Source organism: Narcine bancroftii, chromosome 3 (assembly GCF_036971445.1).
Source record: "Narcine bancroftii isolate sNarBan1 chromosome 3, sNarBan1.hap1, whole genome shotgun sequence".
Lineage (NCBI taxonomy): Eukaryota > Metazoa > Chordata > Chondrichthyes > Torpediniformes > Narcinidae > Narcine > Narcine bancroftii.
The window spans coordinates 274234340-274248709 of NC_091471.1; the positions used below are offsets into that span (position 1 = coordinate 274234340).

Here is a 14370-nt window from a genome sequence, read left to right on the forward strand (position 1 = left end):
TGGGTCAGTCGCGAGCGAGCATGGAGTGGGCTGCGCACACAGCCCTGAGGTGTGCCAGTGCTCAGTATGACGGTGCTTGGCGTTCTGCTAGTAACCCAGACAGACAGTGGTCTTTCCGTTAGGAAGTCCAGAATCCAATTATAGAGAGAGGTGTTGAGTCCCAGTGAGGACAACTAATCCACTCTGGGGAATGATCATATTAAACGCCAAGATGAAGTCAATGAACAGCAGCCTGGCATATAAGGTATCATTCTCCAGGTGGGCCAGGGCGGAGTGAAGGGACAAGACTATAGCATTGTCTGTGGAATGGTTTCTTCTATAGGTGAATGGAAATGGATTCAGCCCCTCTGGGAGGTGTGTTTTGATGCATTGCATCACCAGATGCTTGAAGTATTTTATAATGGTGGAGGTCAGTGGCACAGGGTGGCTGTCTTGAACCCTGCGAGAACAATGGACTGCTGCAGGGAGGCATTGAAGATATCAGTGAAGACCTCCATCAAATGGTCTGCGCAGTCCTTCAGTACCCAATCAAGAATGTTGTCTGGTCCCACTGCTCTGTGTGGGTTTATTTTAGATAGGATTCTCCTCACATCGGCCACCACTATGCAGGGGGTCCATTCATCAGGAGTAACACCAAACTTTCTTTAGCAATATCCTGTTCTTCTTATCAAAATGAGCACAGAAGTAGTTCAGAAATGTTCTTGATTTAAATCATTCAGATTCAATTTTCCACAATTTATTTTTTTCTTTAATGGGAGGAAAAACCTTAGCCTTGACCTTATAACCTTATTAATATTATAAATTTCTTCTGATGTTCAGAAATTTCACCCAATACTCTTTTGGAAATCAAAGTGGCTTTGTGATGTGGCTGTGCACAACTCCAGAGGACTGGTGTTGACCCTGTGTGGAGATTTGCACAAGTTTCCAGACTGTGTGGGGTCCTGAGGCCTACTTCAATTCTTTCCTTAAGGACGTGCTAGTAGATTAATAGGCTGCTGTAGACTAATCTAGGTAAGTGGCAAGCGAATTTGGTATGAGAAAGAATAAGTCAAAAAGGTAAATGGAAATAAGGAGAGGGAGAGTTGGATGACGGCATTACTCTGACAGGAATTAATAAACTTCAGATGCTGGGTATTTGAACTAAAAGCAGAAAGATCTGGAAACACATATCAAGTAAAAAAACATCTAGTGAGTAAAAGCACAGAAATGCTGTAGGAACTCAGCAGCTCTCACAGCATCCATAGATATATAACATCTAGTCAGTTAAAGCTTTAGATCAGGACAAGTTCAGATGTGTGATTCAACTCTTGTATCTCCATTCAATTCTTGTATAAATATGTTAATGTAGACATATTTAGTATTTTTACATGATATATTGATTTAATATGAAAACAAGATAAACATTACTTAATAAGAGTTTTGAGTCTTTTGATTTTGTCAAGCTTTTAATGTTTGGAATTAAATTAATAATAAAATCATTAAAAATAATTGCTAAGTTTTAGATTTATTCTCAGTAAAGCCTATTTCTAGCTTTAAGCTATTTGGATTCCTGTTATAGATTTTTTTTCCTACTAATTGGTTTTTGGATAATACTTTTTGCATAAGTAGGCTTACTTTTTTTTATTATTATCACTAGGGTGCATTGCACCACTTCTAATCATCCAATGCCTCATTTTTGGCACATGCGCCATAGGTTGGCCATCCCTGCTTTAGATCTTAGTCCCTTCTTCAGAAGTGGAAAAGAGAGAAAAAGAAGTTCATTTTCAGAGTACAAGGAGGGATAGATGGAACAAAGGGCTTATCTCTGATAGGGTGAGACCAAAGGACAGTTAGAAGTCTGATCTGTTTCTTTCTGTGTTGAATGTTGCTAACGGCCTCATTGTGGGTCATGCCCAGTGTTAAATGTGGATTGTGACCTCCCTGTCTGGAACATTGTGGAGGGTCGTGTGTCCTCCCTGTCTGAAACTTAGTTGAAAGTCGCATCACCTGCCCATTAAGGTTGGACTCCGCTACCCATTAGTGCACACCTTGCCATTGGCTCATTTAAATGACTCAGTGTTATCATTGGACAGATGCCCAGCTCAGGACATATAAAACATTGATTCACAGCACATTTCTCTCTCTCTGTCTTGTGGTCCAAGTCCCAGTCATCGCTCTATACCAAGTTGCTAATGTGAGATTGCTGGATGAGTCATTGGTAAAGGTGTGCACTACTCTTAAGGTGAGCTATAGTGCTGTGATAGATCAGTGCTTGCAGAAAGCTGCATCCCCATTGGTACAAGGAATTGGTGTTTGAAAGTCCCTATCTGTGAAGTGTGTACACATGTGTGAGCGTGTAGAAGATAGGTGGCCACTTGTATCAGAGTCCAACCTGGGTCTGATGTAAATGGCTATATAGTTGTTCAGTTGTAGAGTAATTAAGTATTGTTTGTCGTCTCCGTTTGTCTCATGTGTGTTCAATAAAGTTACCTTTGATTGTAACACTTGTGTCCAAACTCATCTCTCTGTGAACCCAACAAATCAGATACTTTCCAAACACAACACCCAGCAGGCTAAACTGAGCTAAGAAACTGAGACAAATGATAGCTGTATAAACAACACATGAAAAAAAAATAATTGATTAAAGACAGAGATAAAGAAGGGTTACCAAATTAGGGTGCTCATCTATAGTAGATGTTTATTCATGGTTGGTCCATTCATGAGTATAGGCAATTAAAACAATGGAAAACTTTCTAAGACAGAGGGGGCTGAATTAATTTCATGTAGACAGTAGAATGCCACAAGAACTTTGAGATCATGTTCAAATCAGGAATCTTAAGGATCAAGTTTAGAGCAACAGAGGGGCAAAAAGTATCTAACTTCTAATTATGATACAGAACAGTTTTACACAAGGAAAAATGCAGGTAGTAATACAAATGTTGCGAGTTGGAATTATTTAATGTTTGAGGAACATTTACAAACCAGTTGTTTTTCATTTGATCTTCACATGCCTAGTGATGTCTCACAGCTGGAAATCCCCATATGAGATTTCCATGAATCTTCATGTATTTACAGGACTGTGAGTTCACACCAGACTGTGTGAAACTGCGATGTTTGGCAGCCTCACAGCAATTCTTGGGAACATTTTCTGGATGTGTTAGACTCTGGAGGGTTTTTCAACTTGCAGGCAGATTTATTCATAACTAATCACCATTTTTACTCCAACAGCAGAGCTGTATAAATTCAAAAGCTCAGCAGACTTGAGCAGAGGTACCTTGTGAACTGATGACCCGGATCTCTCTTAGTCTAATGTTGGCATTCATTTTTACTTAGTCCTTTTGGGGAATATTCAACTACTTTCATTTTATTGAAACAGCAGGCTAAGTAAACTTTATTTCTATTCAACCCACACAGCAGGATTGAATTTTACAGGGAAATGCTAGCCATTCAATGCCAACCTGACAGCATTTCTCCCCAGAAGTGCCAAGGAATCAGGGATTCTCTTGTGAGTGTTGCAGATATATAGAAACATGGTTTGATAACTGGCTAAGGCAGATATATGGCTTAGCCAGAGGCCAAAGTTTTTCAATTGTTTAATAGGATGGGAGAGAGAACCCTGTTTACATTTATAAATTTAGACATACAGCATGGTAAGAGATCCACAAGCCTGTGCCACCCAATTACATCCAATTGACCTACCACCCTCAGAATGTTTTGAACAGTAGGAGGAAATTGGAAAAACTGAAGGAAACCCACGCAGACATGGGGAGAACTTACTAATCCCTTACAGGCAGCGCAGGATTCAAATCCTGGTACCAATCACTGGTGCTGTAACAGTGTTACACTAACCGCTACACTAACTGTGAGTGTTCTGTACACTTCTCCATCTCTATGTGACAGCATTCACATTCATGTCTTGCTGCTGTACAGAGCTTCACTATTTTGATTCAGGATGGCTTTAGTCAGAAAGTCAACATCGACAGATTGGCAAAAGATAAGTTCTTACCATGAAGTTCACAAGCAAGGAAACTCTGGAATCGTGTGGTATTTGTGTTCAAAACATCAATTCAGAAATCCTTCCTACAATACTGTGGAATTTGCTGATTAACAGAAATAAATATTTTCAAATATATCACATCTTATCAATGTCAGCACATCTCTCCTTAGATAACCCACTCCCAATGCTCTATATGGAGTTTGACCAATGTCTTGTAAAGCCTCAGGACACCTTCTGGCATATCTCCTCTGGGCATTTCCCCCAGCTTCATTCCCCCTTTATTTACACAATATCGCCCTCTTCCCTGAAGTCTTGATAAAGGACCCAGCCCTGAAACATTGACTGACCATTTTACCCACGGATGCTGTCTAATCTACTGAGTTTCTCCATCAATTCTTTGTCTGCTCAAGATTCCAGAATCTGAAGTTTTTGTGTTTCTCTTCAGAGAATGAATGAGTTGCTCTCCTTGTTAGAATGACAGTGGTCTTGATGTTGGAATCCACAGATAAAGCACGACCAATGAGAAATCATGTTAGGAACATGCAGTAGAATACTATACATAGAGCAGAGCAGTGAATTCAACTCAGCCAAGTGACTTAGTAATAAAAATATCTCCACTGAGCAACAACAGTCCACAGTGAGTCTGCCAGCATTGCGTCTGCCATTTCTCATGAACTGGCCCAGGTCCACAGTTTCCTCCCTAGAAGGTCAAAAGTGAATGTCAGCAGATTATTTTCCAGCTTACTGTCTGTCTGTCCTCACCAGAACTTTGAACGACAGCTATTGATGATAATTGTTTTATTTTAATTTTTTTATTGTTCACACTATGAACCATATTGACCAAAATACACATAAACATTTCCCTCTTGAATATACAGTGTAATTTTCTCCCCTTCCCCCCCCCTCCCTTCCCTCCCTCCTTCCCAACCCCCTCCCCACCCACTAAATGTTCAACATATACGATACATTAAACCCATTAAACAATGTCATCACACAATGAAAATAAACAAGAAAATTGTGTCATCTACTTTTACACACTAGGTCAGTTCATTTCGTCTTCTTCTCATTCTGTCATTTTTGGTGGTGGTAGGACTTCTCTGTTGTGTTCCATGTACGGTTCCAAAATTTGTTCAAATACTGTGATGTTATTTCTTAAATTATATGTTATTTTTTCCAATGGAATACATTTATTCATTTCTATGTACCATTGCTGTATTCTCAGGCTATCTTCTGATTTCCAGGTTGACATTATACATTTTTTTGCTACAGCTAAGGCTATCGTAATAAATCTTTTTTGTGCTTCATCCAAATTGATGCCAAGTTCTTTACTTCTTATATTACTTAGAAGAAAGATCTCTAGATATTTTGGAATGTTTCTTTTTGTGATTTTATTTAATACCTGGTTTAGATCTTCCCAAAACTTTTCCACTTTCTCACATGCCCAAATTGCATGTACTGTTGTTCCCGTTTCCTTCTTACAGTGAAAACATCTATCTGATACTGTTGGGTCCCATTTATTTAACTTTTGGGGCGTGGTGTATAGCCTGTGTAACCAATTATATTGTATCATGCGTAACCTCGTGTTTATTGTATTTCTCATAGTTCCGGAACATAGCTTTCCTATGTTTCATTCTTTATATTTATGTTTAGATCTTGTTCCTACATTTGTTTGGGTTTACAGCTTATTTCATCATTCTCTTTCTCTTGCAGTTTGATGTACATGTTTGTTATAAATCTTTTAATTATCATTGTGTCTGTAATCACATATTCAAAACTGCTTCCTTCTGGTAACCTCAGCCTGCTTCCCAATTTGTCCTTCAAGTAGGTTTTCAGTTTATTGATGATCATTGTTGATGAGAACCCCAGTTGATGTTTCTCAATAAGATTACCCTGTCTTGGTTCCAAAATCCATTGCCATTTGTGAGACATCAACTGTTTGTCAGTTGTGATCAACCAGTGTGGGCCTGAATGATTTGATCTGCATCAATTAGCATCATATTGTGAAGCATGTTCACCCCTTAAAATGGGTGGACAAACCTCTTTGGTTGTGGGCCACATATAGAAAAGTATAATTCACGGGCCGAACAATATTAAGCTGTCTTGGGTAAACTTGTACCTCTCACTTTGTTCGTTTTAGATTGGTCACAGTGTTCAAGCTACCGAAAGAAAATAGTCACACAAACCGAGAGCAGTTCAGTTTATACAAGTCTTTATTACTAAATCTAAAGCTGAATTCACACTACAATATGCAAGCCCTTCCCAATTATACTTATCAATGCCTGGACTGGTCCCAACTGCCAAAGCGAGGAGATGACTGCACACTTGTAGTAGGTTGTCTGGGCGCCGGTAGCAGCTTCTCCACCTCCCCGGACCGGGACGTCGGTTTGGAATCTTGAAGTTCTTCTTCTTGCTGAGAGATGTTGCCATCTCTTGGAGAGTCTCAAACTTCAGCAGTGGGACCATGGCTTATATTACCCAAAAGTTGTTTACTTCAGATCTTATCTTTTTGAACAAATGATTTAATTATCTTCAAGGTCTCCTGACAGTCTGGTCTGTGACCAACAAAAGACAACTGCATCTTTTGACCTCATGGTGGAAGTTGGATAATGTCTACTGATTCATATGCATCCCTGGGCCCCATAGTGGAATTTAGGTGTGTCTACTAAATATGCATCTTGGGCCTCATAGTGGAATTGAGATTATGTCCTCTGATGCAACTGCATCCCTTCTTGCATCAGCTGGTCTAAATCCTCCATTACATAAGCCCAGCAGGTTTCAACCAGTTACACTGCAAGAAAAATGGTGTTTTTAGACCAATGTTGTTTTTTAACTGAGGTAAACATTTTTTTTTTAATGAGGTAAACGTTTTTTTAATCGATGAATAACATTGCAATGGTCAGTCTAGTAGTTGTTCAAAATGGCAGCGACATCTCATGTTGAAACTAAGAAGTGCAATGTACATGCAGTGAAATTTATTTTTAGAGACCATGTTCTAATGTGCCACTTAAAAATGGGCAACAGGCCGCATGTGGCCGATGGGCCATAGTTAGGCCACCCCTGACTTAAAACCACTCAAAAGCTCCTCACTACAACTCTTGAGGTGGATATTGGGGAAGGGGGAACCGAGAACTCTTTGGTTTACAATTACCATCTTACCAAAGGACTTAACGTGTTAGTTTACATGATGCAAAATATTTTAAGATGATGTTATGTGCTTTGAGAATGTGAGAAAGAAACTTAGGCTGTTCTTCATTAACCTCTGGTTTTGATTATCCAGAGTCGAGTTATTTTCTGAAGTTCCTTTAATAGACAAAATTTATGCCTATACTGGGAAAAGCCCACAGAAAGCTGCAATCTTTATGGATTGAGAAGACCCAGGGGAGCCATCGACTTCAATCATTTAAAATGCTCAGAGAAATAAACTAGACTGGAAATTTCAGAATAACTAACGGGCCTAGAGAAGCTGCACCAAATAATTTTGACTCTAACTTTTAAAATTTTATTTACAGCGCGGTTGAAGCCAATTCTGGCCATTTAAACCTGTGCCGCTCAATTATACCGAAATTAACTGACAACCCCATTATGTTTTGGAAGGTGGGAGGAAACAGAAGCTCCTGAGGAAAGCCCACTCAGACACTGGGAGAATGAACAAACTCCTTACGGATAGCGCCGGATTTGAACCCGCATTGTTGGCACTGTCCTCAGTCCTGATCTTAATGACTTCGACCTCCAAACTTATGTGGCATGTTGTATCCACTTCAGAAGTTAATGGAACCACGATTTGTTCCTTGGGTACCACTTGTCCAACAGCTCACTTATATGTTTCCTCCACCAACGTATAGTCTTCAATCATTCTCTTTCAGATACAAGAGGAAGACCAACGATTTAAATCAACATGCAGAAGTACTTTATTTAAAACTCTATATATAGTGCAAAACAAATTTAAATTTCTGGGAGTCACTGACTCTGAGGACTTTTCCTGGACTCAACACACTAATGTCATCGTGAAGAAAGCACGTCATCACCTATACCTCCTCTGAAGTTTGCAGAGATTTGGTATGACATCAAAAACCTTGGAAACCTCATAGATGTATAGTGGAAAGTGTGCAGACCAGTGACATCATGGCCTGGTATGGGGAGACCAATACCTCTGAGAGGAAAGCCCTACAAAAGGTAGTGGACACAGCCCAGTACATCACAGGCAAAACTCCCCACCATCAAGAACATCTACAGGGAACGTTGTTGTCGGAGAGCAGCAGCAATCACCAAAGATGCATATCACCCAGCACACGCTCTGTTTTCACTGCTGTCATCAGGAAAGAGGTAATGTAGTCCTCTACTTACAATAGGGTTACAATCTGGCACTCCCATTGGATGTCAAATAAAAATGTAAGTTGATAAAGGGCAGAGGGATCAGTGTGGGTACCGACACAGGGCTATCGGGAGAGAGTGCGGCAGTGGAATCAGTGAGGGGGCAGATACAACATTGTAGGGAGACACTGATAATTCTAAATACAGTAGAGATTCACACCATTGTAACTTCAAAAAATTGTAAGTCGGGGAGAATCTGTATTGGTGACATAAGACGTTCCACCAGGTTCAGGAACAGTGCCTCCCCTCCACCAGACTCCTAAACAACAAACTCAATCAGAGACTCATTGAAGGGCACCTACTTTGCACATTATTTATTACTGAATATTTATTTTTTCAGTATTGCACAGTCAGTTTGTTTACATTTCCTCTTCATTTATATTTCTTCCCTTGGTATACGTATCTTTCCTTGAGTACAGTTCTTTGGATTACCAAGAAGTGAAATTCTGCCTGGCTCACAGAAAAAAGAATCTCAGGGTTATATGTGACGTCATGCCATGTACTCTGACAATAAACCTGAACTTTGAACAATGCCTTTATTGAGTTTCACAGTGAATTGTAACACCATACAGAGACTACATTACATCACATGCTCTGATTTTTAAAATAGTATTAATCTATATTATGGTAACAGTGCCATGTGAGGGAGATATGGTAGGCTTGAACTTTGTTACTTTTTGATCATTTTAACTCATATTTTCTGATGGTTTATACACATTAAATTTTAAGAGCAGCTCATATTAGTTTGAGATATACTTCTTTGAAAGGGGGATCTGTGAGATATTTTTAAAAAGGTTCTACAGACTGGTTACAAATTCCTTTAGTGCAAGAAACTAGGTGGATATTTTAAAATTTGAACTGGATGATTTAGGTAAAAGTTCTTCACCATGGGCTAAATGTAAAGTATAAGAATGTAAGCATGTTGAAAGTATTTGAGGTGAGATACAGAAGTCTACTTGGCATACTGGCCTGTGATCTGGGGAAAAGCTCATGACATCCGTCTAGAGCCCAGGAGCAGTGAGAAAACAGTCATGTTGGGTTGGGTGGGCTTTGAGGAACACTTGGGAAGTCACAGGGGATGATAGAGGATGCAGGGGTGTAGTGCAGAATGATGGAAATTAAGAGCTGATAGCAGTGAATGGACCAAAGAGAGAATAAGTAGATTACATGGGCTGCGAGGACTCAGGTGGGGTGGACAGGACGGTTAGAGGGATGGTTGTTTAATCCTGAAGAGAACGTGATGATGAGGGGAAAGGCTGAGAAGGTTTTGGGAGATATAGTAAATGGGTGAAAATGACATTGGGTTTGTGGCAGAACACGACATTGGGAAGGAAGCTCTGAAAGAACAGAGACTGGGGAAATTTAGGGTTTACAGCATAAGTACAGAAGAAATAGGAGCAGGAGTCAGGCATCTGGCCCATTTAGCTTGTTCTGTCATTCAATGAGAGCATGACTTAACTGATGATAGCTCATCTCCACCTACCTACCTTTTCCCCATATTCCCTTAACACCCCCTACTATGTGAAAATCTATCCAACCTAAATATATTTACAGAGATAGCTTCCCTGCTTCAATAGGCAGCAAATTCCACAGATTCACCCCCCCCCCCCTCTGGGAAAAGCAGTTCCTCCTCATCTCCATCCTAAATCTACTCCCCTGAATCTTGAGGCTATGACCCTCTAGTTCTAGTCTCCTACCTCTATCTTATCTGTGCCTTTCATAATTTTATACCTTTCTATAAGATTTCCTTTCATTCTTCTAAATTCCAGTGAGTACAGTCCTAGATGACTCATTCTTTCCTCATAGGCTAACCCCCTTATGTCTGGAATCAACCTGGTGAACCTCCTCTGGACCGCCTCCAAAGCCAGTACATCCTTCCACAAGTAAGGAAACCAGAATTGCACGCAGTTCTCCAGCTGGAGCCTCACAGGTACCTTGTGCAGTTGCAGCATGACCTGTTTGTGCATGTGCATGTGTTTGTGTGCGTGCGTGCATGTGTGTGTATGTGTACGTGTGTACGTGTGCATGTGTGTTTGCATGTGCTGAGCTGGAGAGTGAGGTGGGAAGGGCTTGGTGTTGAGTGTTCAGAGATAAAATTGTTAAACTATCTGCAATATTCCCAGAACAAAGTGAAGAATGAGGGCCACAGCACGTCATGGGTCATTGATAGAACAATCTATGTACAGCTTGATTCCAAATATTGATCTTCAAAAATTAACAAAATCAATAGCTGAGTGCACTTCACAGGAAAGTGTTTTAACCACATATCCCTTCACCTCACCATTTCATTTCCAGAAACTCAGAAGCACGATTATGTTGCCAGGAACCCGATACTTCTCCTTCCCTACCAACATTCCACGTTCACAAGTTGTTTTGTATCCCAGGGCATCTTTAAAGGGACAGGCACCTCTGAAATGCAGATAACCACATTATGATTAGAATTTATCTCCATTTGTTTCTGAATTGAAGATTTATTAATTTGTGAATTGTTCTCATGTTTTAATTTGTGCTGAGTTTTCTGAAATTGTCACAGAATTATTATTAGAGTAAATACTTTATGAAAAGACATTGAAGGATGATTTTTGTCAAAGGGTGCAAAGACTGGTTGGCTGATATGTTTCATCTTAAGGATCAAGAACAGAACTTTGGCCCAAATCATAGTTGTAGAGTTTAACAGAATGGAGACAGGTTCTTTGGCCTCACCAAGTTCTTGCCACATTCTATCAACTCCACCAACACTTCCCTCCCCCCACCACACGCATGCACACACACGCACGCACACGCACGCACACGCACACACACATACGCACACACACATACACACATTTTCATGCATACACACCGATGCTTGTGCACAAACATACACATGTAGACACATACATGCACACGCACACATACAAACACACACACAAATACACACGCATGGGTGCGCAGGTTGATTTTTCACACAGAATTTATAGTAAACAATCCCCAACCATTGTATTTTTCTGGAGGAATCATCCTGTCTTTGCTAAAATAAGTTGTAATGTCTGTTTTTTGCTAATTTTTTTAGAAATTATGTTTTCTGAGTACAGTGAAACTGCTGTTATCCTAAATTCAAGCAACCAGCAGCCTGAAGCAACTGGCAAAAAAAAAAATAGCAGAAAATAAATAAGTAAAAAATACAAAAGTTTAAAATTTGCACCCCTCGCTGTTAATTTGCCACACACACAACATGCAATCTTCAGCAACTGGAAAAATACACTTAACCAGCATCTACCAATCCCCTTAGATAGCGGATACCAGGGGTTTTACTGTAATTTGACTTTGCTGGCGATGATATGTTACAGTCACGCACACAAGCACAATGTCCAGAGCCACTGAAATTCTTACTGCAGGTGCAGCTACACAGGTAAGTAAAATACGCCAACAAAGATGAATAAACTAAATTACCAATTTAAAAAAAAATTTAGATATGTCATGGTAACTGGCCCTTCTGGCCCCTGAGCTTGTTTCGTCCAATTAGCTGTCAATCCCCGTATGTTTCTGAATGGTGGGAGGAAACCACAGCACCTGGAGGAAACCTACGTAGACACAGGGAGAAGGTACAAACTCCTTACAGATGGCACTGGATACGAACCTGGGTCAGTGGCGCTGTAGTCCCATGGTGCTAACCGCTTCACTAACCACACTGCCCAAATGAGAGAAATAAAAAGATTGATAAATATTTGCATCTGCAGTTGGTACAAAATAACTTACTGTGTGACGAACAATTTGTTCAGATTCATACATGCTAGGCAGAGCTGTCAATAATACTTATTTTTCTATTACTTTTTTGATGGTTATTATTAAAGCTTTTTCCACCTCTCTGCTAGAATAGCAATTCTAGGAACAATACAATTAATAATTATCTGGACCTTTGTTAATTAATCTGCATCCTTTGCCAGTGTTCTTGCCATAAGAACCAGTTTCTCTCCATCAAAACTCAGGATGCTTTGAATCATTTGATTTGTTCACAACGAATCAGCCTCAATCAGGGGTTAACGCACACAGACAGGCCTGACATTTTTCATTTAAATCCCAGTAGTGGCAAATCAAGGGGCTCTCCTCCCACATGCTCTGCTGAGGCACTTTTGTTTTAAGAATGGTGTATGTCTTCAGTTTTACTGGTTCATACATTGTGACAGCTGCAAAATTCTGTCAGCTTTGGTTTGGTGATTGTAATTAATGAGGATCCCAAATCGGCCCTTGATTTCTCTCCAGACAGTGGGCTTGCCGTGGAATACAATTTAAAGAGAAAAGATCTATGTTTATATTTTGTAACTATTTGAGTTAAGCCTTCCCTCTGAATGTCACTGGGCAAGCTATTCTTCATTCAGTTCATCATGCAATTAATAGGAAATGTAATTCTCTGCGGTCTATTTCCTTAACCTACTCTATCGTGAACAAGAGCACATAGCCCTGAGGTGTGCCATGCTTAGCATGGTGGTGCTTGATGTTCTGCTTCTGACCCAGACAGAATGGTCTTTCTGATAGGAAGTTGTATCCACAATTCTCATGCGAATTATAGATGGCAACAATCCAAAGCATGCAAAATTGATGCCTTGAACAGTGTGCCACAGACTCATGAGAGTTCAGGAAGAATACTCCACTTTGCTTTCGCATATCTCACGCTCCCCCCACCCTTACTCTGTAAGCATTCCTTTCTTGAATCATGGTCTGTTTATCATTTATCTACATCCTTTCCCCATACACATCTGGGCAAGTTCAGATGTAACTCCTACCTGATGCACAATCGATTACTTGAAAGACTGCTGTTGAGAAACCGATAGGCTTTTATTCACTTAGGAACAATGGCACATCCATACAGTTCGACTGTCCCTGCACTGAGGAGAGGTCTGTGGAACATCCATCTGTATAGAGGAGCCTGTGGGGAGGGATCACAGGTATATTTGGCCAATTAGACTTAACAGTGGTTTACCATACTGCCCTTCTACCTCCTCTCTGTAAACTGGGTGCACATACACCTTTAAGAACAATCTCTGCCATGACATTCCTGCTTCAGCCATTGACATTAGTTGCATGTTGTTTGTAATTAAAGAAGAATGTTTGGTTCTCTGCTCTCCTTGCTCAACAGCAATATGGAAAAGAGCCATCAGACACCCCACCTTCCCATAGTTCAGGACTTGAATACACCTTCCAGGAGGACCAAAGATTTCCATGCATTTCATTCAGATTATTCACTGTATTCACAGCTCATGATGCATTTTGATTCGCACAAGGAGACCAAACATGGACTGAGTTGATATTTTGAGAAACACATGCATTTAGTGCAAATGAGAGGCCTGAGCTTCTGACCTCATTAAGAATATAAGAAACAGCAGAAGCAATAACCAGATGGCCCCTTGAGTCTGCTCCACCATTCAACGGCATCATGGCTGAGCTAATCTTGGCTTCAACTACATATTCCCACCTGTTTCTCATATTTATTAACTCCACATAGGTCAAAAATATGTCTGTCTCAGCTCTAAATATATTCAGAATACATTCAACGATTTTTATCCCCCAGAGTTACAGCATTAGAGAATTCCAAATGATCAGAAATTTCCAAGTGAAAAAATCCATCCTCTTTGTCATCTCAAGTGGATGATCATTTTTTTTAAGGATATAGCTCAATCAATATCCCTTTTGGACCTTTAAATTCATGCTGTCCAATTATACCCAAGTAACCTTCCAAACCCATATGTTTTGGAGGGTGGGAGGAAACCAGATCACCTGAAGAAAATACATGTAGGTCACGGGGAGAACATGCAGACAGCACCAGATTCAATCCTGAATTGTTGGCACTGTAATAGCGTTGTGCTAAATCCCACACTAACTGTGCCGCTCTGAAACCAGGCCTCTCAGCTCTTGATTCCCCCAAGGAGAAAGGATCTTGTATCAATCTTCTAAACTTTAATGGTTTTAGATTGAAACTGCTCAATCTTCTCTTGGAGCATCCCAAGAATCAATCTCTGAACTGCTTCCAATGCAACTTGGGTAAC

At 40.2% G+C, this 14370-nt stretch overlaps 1 long non-coding RNA gene across 1 annotated transcript; it reads right to left on the bottom strand.

Annotated features, from left to right (window-relative positions):
• Positions 1–8712: 8712 nt before the first annotated feature.
• On the bottom strand, positions 8713–13247 carry LOC138756492 (uncharacterized). Its single transcript, XR_011353100.1, has 4 exons — positions 13111–13247; positions 11967–12017; positions 10629–10756; positions 8713–8797 (listed from the first exon to the last, which is right to left on the bottom strand). It is a non-coding gene; the product is annotated as an uncharacterized lncRNA (long non-coding RNA).
• Between the last annotated feature and the right edge of the window lie 1123 nt (positions 13248–14370).